Source organism: Silene latifolia, chromosome 1 (assembly GCF_048544455.1).
Source record: "Silene latifolia isolate original U9 population chromosome 1, ASM4854445v1, whole genome shotgun sequence".
NCBI lineage: Eukaryota > Viridiplantae > Streptophyta > Magnoliopsida > Caryophyllales > Caryophyllaceae > Silene > Silene latifolia.
In genome coordinates, this window is record NC_133526.1 from 161,390,568 (window position 1) to 161,394,585 (window position 4,018).

At 31.6% G+C, this 4,018-nt stretch overlaps 1 non-coding gene across 1 annotated transcript; it reads left to right on the forward strand.

Moving 5' to 3' along the window:
* Window positions 1-448: 448 nt before the first annotated feature.
* LOC141619951 (small nucleolar RNA R71) lies at window positions 449-555 on the forward strand. The gene has a single exon (XR_012531847.1). It is a non-coding gene; the product is annotated as a small nucleolar RNA R71 (small nucleolar RNA).
* The last annotated feature ends 3,463 nt before the right edge of the window (window positions 556-4,018 follow it).

Below are 4,018 nucleotides of genomic sequence, written 5' to 3' on the forward strand. Positions count from 1 at the left end.
AGGGGTACCACTCTTGTATGCTTGGAAAGCATTCACTTGTTCACTTGTTCCCCTACATTCACTTTGGTCATGTCCCAAAGTTCCACAACTCTCACATACTCCACTTGGAATTGATGAAGATGCCACCATGGCATTAACATGTTGCTTAGGTGATTTGGAGGCCTCTTCAAGTTTAGCCATAGCCTTCTCAAACATCAAATTAATGGTGTCAATATGAGCACTAAGTTGAGCACCCAATTGAGTAATAGAGTCCACTTCATGCTTTCCTCCTCTAGTAGCCTTCCGAGGTCTACTATATTGTGAGTTATGGACCGCCATTTCCTCAATCTTGTTCCATGTTTTATTATCATCAACTTCGGTAAACATACCATTTGATCCCATATTGAGAATGTTTCGGGAGTCTTTATATAGACCGTTCCAAAATTGTTGTACAAGGAACCACTCGCTAAGTCCATGATGTAGACAAGATCGACAAGTATCCTTGAATCTCTCCCATGCTTCATACAAAGATTCCTCATCCCTTTGTTTGAACCCGGTGATTTGGGCTCTCAACATGTTAGTCTTTTCCGGAGGATAGAATTTCTTGTAGAAAGCAAGTGCCAATTTCTTCCAAGAGTCAATACCAAGAGTAGCCTTGTCTAGGCTCTTCAACCATTGTTTCGCGGAACCAATCAAAGAAAAAGGAAATAAGACCCATCGAATTTGGTCTTGAGTCACTCCGGTTTGAGAAATCGCATCACAATAGTCACAAAAAGTCTCCATATGAGAATGAGGGTCTTCACTAGGCATCCCCCCAAATTGACTTCTCTCAACCAATTGTATAAATGCGGATTTTGCAATGAAATTACCGGTTAAGTGTTGTGGTGTAGGAGTACCATTTGGTAGGTTCTCCTCGGTTGGTACGGAATGTTATGAAAATTTAGGCATTGTGGGTTGATTTTGTGGTTGGTTATGTGTTGGGTTATCTTCTCCTTCTCTTGCAAAAGGGTTGATGAACTCAATGTTATTTGGTTGAATGTCCATAATCTCACTAATACCTCTCAAAGTATTTCTAGCAAGTCTTCTATTGTTGATCAAAGTTCTTTCAATTTCAAGATCAATGGGTAACAAGTTACCTTGTGATCTCCTAGACATGCAAAATATCAAACAAGTCGAAAACAATTAGAACAAACCTTGAGGATTTTGACTTCCCCAAGGTAAAGAAAGACACAACTAAAAACAATCAAAGAAAATCAAATCAAGTTAACACCATCCCCGACAACGGCGCCATTTTTGGTCGGTTTATCGTCGAAAGTTACCTAGACCAAAACAATATTTATAACTTCACAAACTACTCTACTCTTAGTAAAGAGGTAAGTAAAGGTCAGATCCCAAGGGACGGGTACTGATATAGGATTTTCGATTGCAAATGGTTGTGTCTAAGGGTGTCACATATTGGGTTGAGGTAGGAGATCAACTAAACTAATCAACAATGTAAATAAATTAATGAAAATAAGCAAGATGATTAAAATGAGTTGCAAACAATTGATTAAAAGCACTAGGGTGTCATGGGTTCATAGGGGATTCATGGGATTTGATCATACAAACATGTTCTCTACTAGATGCAAGTGTTGGAATATGTGTCCTCCGACAATAATGCGATCACGACTGTTGATCATGATGATCACATGTTTAAGTCTCATTAAAATGAATACAATTGGGAAGTAATATTGTTCTCAAACTGGTCAACATATATCGGTAATGATTGGTGACTAGAGTTTGACATTACTTGTCGTGTGACGGTGGTGATCATTGACCCCTAGGTCATACCTAAAGGGCAACCCTCTTAATTGATTATTTAATTAATCGTATAATGTTACGAGTTAATTAAATTACTTGAAAATTGACGGACGATTTTGGAAGTAAAATTTACGTATCATATTGAAATGTGATTAAAATATGATACGGTCTGAGTAATTGAATTGTATCATTACTCGGATGAAATAGATTGTTTAATGTAACAATTAAATTGAATGAATTGTTATAAATACAATCTGTTGTGATTTATAAATTGGTAAAATATTTTGGCACAAGTAATTATGATATTACTAAGTCGATTTTTGTATGTGACGTATTTTTATTAATACGTTGATTTTTAATATGTTAAAAATACATAACAAATATATGTGACATATGACATGTTACATATAGACAATTGACAAAAATAATATGGACTCCATATTATGATTGTACCGAAAAATTGGGTTATTAGGTTAATAATTATGTTGATTAATTTATTAAGTGAACATAATCATTACCTAAATTCCTAGCCATGCAACCCTAATATTCTTGTGAAGACAAAAGTGTTCATGCATTGGCTACCCAATAAACCCCCCCCCCCCTATACCCGGTTTTTGATGAAGAAAACCATCATTGGTTTTTCATCTTATTTTACCTAATATTACACTAAAATGTGTTAGTGCATATTCATTCTACTACTCATCCAAAATATAAGTTTTCTAGAGAAATAAAATCTTCTCTTTATCTCTCAACAAAACCGAAAATATTCAAAGTGTTAACAATATTTTTGGTTCAATTTTCTCATAGATTAATATTATACTAGTATTATAATATTAATTAGATTAAGTGAAAGCCTTGGGTATTAAGCTTAGGGAGAGATCTTGCTCTTAGATCTTTGTTCTTCCATTGGAATAAGCTCAAGAACAAAAGAGAAAGGTGATCTCTTTTGTGCCCAAATATCCGAAATTAATTATGTAAGGACATGATTTCTCCTCTATTTATATTATTGTTTGCATGCATAAGATCCGTTTTAATTTTATGACAAATTAATTAGACATATATGAGCATGTTAATATGTATATAGATCTACATTTCCTTCAATCGGTATCATGAGCCACGGTTGTTTGCATGCAAATTGGTTAAAAGTTTTTCCGAGTTATATGAATAACAAAATAAAACTTGTAAAATTTGTGTTATTATGATATATCACGAAATAATTATATGCATGTTAATATTTCTGGTCCTAAAGTGTTTTAGGATATTTTGGTTAATTTTTCGGATTTTTATTGTTCATATTTATTAATAATGACATTTAAATGTGATTTTATGAGTTAAAATGTCATTTTTGGTCGAAAATTAGCTATACTTCGAATTTTCACTTGGTTTTTGGATATGTTGTCACATATATTATTTTGAGATAACCTGTAATTTTTCATAATTTTTGCACTTGTTATGCTCGAAAAATGAATTTTTCATTATTAAATATGGATTTAAGAGAAAAATAGGTTAATAAGAGTTAAATTTCGAATCTGGTCATAGAAAATTTATATGTTGTCACATGCAATTTTACAAGATGTGTGTAAAATAATTGGCTATAAAGAAGTCTTTTAGCATGATTTATGAATTTTTGAAGAAAAATGGCATAAATAGTGACATTATTAATGAAAATTAATAAAATATAATCTATGACTTAGGAAAAACGTCTAATGTTGCATTTTATTATATTTTTTCAGATCTAAAATTGAAAAGTTAATGAAAATAATTTTTCCATGTTCTTATGATTATTTTATTAAATATCGATAAACCGCAACATTGTTTGTCCGGAAAAATTTCGAAATTTTTAACCTAAGATTTTGAACATTATGAGTGTCATGGATTTTTCCAGAATGTTCATGAATTTTAAATTTCAAATTTTTAATTTATTTGGAATTTTTGGATTTATTTGAAGTTTAATAGCTTAATTTTGTAATTTTTGGCCCATTTATGAACAATTTTGAAATAAAAGTTAATTATGGTCAAATTATTAGTGAAGACTATATTTTGAGTCCTAAGAGGTTAGGGTAATTAACTTATGCATAAATATGAGTTTATGTATTTTTGTGATTATAAAAATGTTGAAATCACGCAAATCCGTAAAAACCGAGTAATATATGATATTGGCTATTTAAAGGCGATTTAGCATAAAAATTGAGCATGTTCATACATATTATAATGCTGCATTTTTCTTTATGATTGTCAT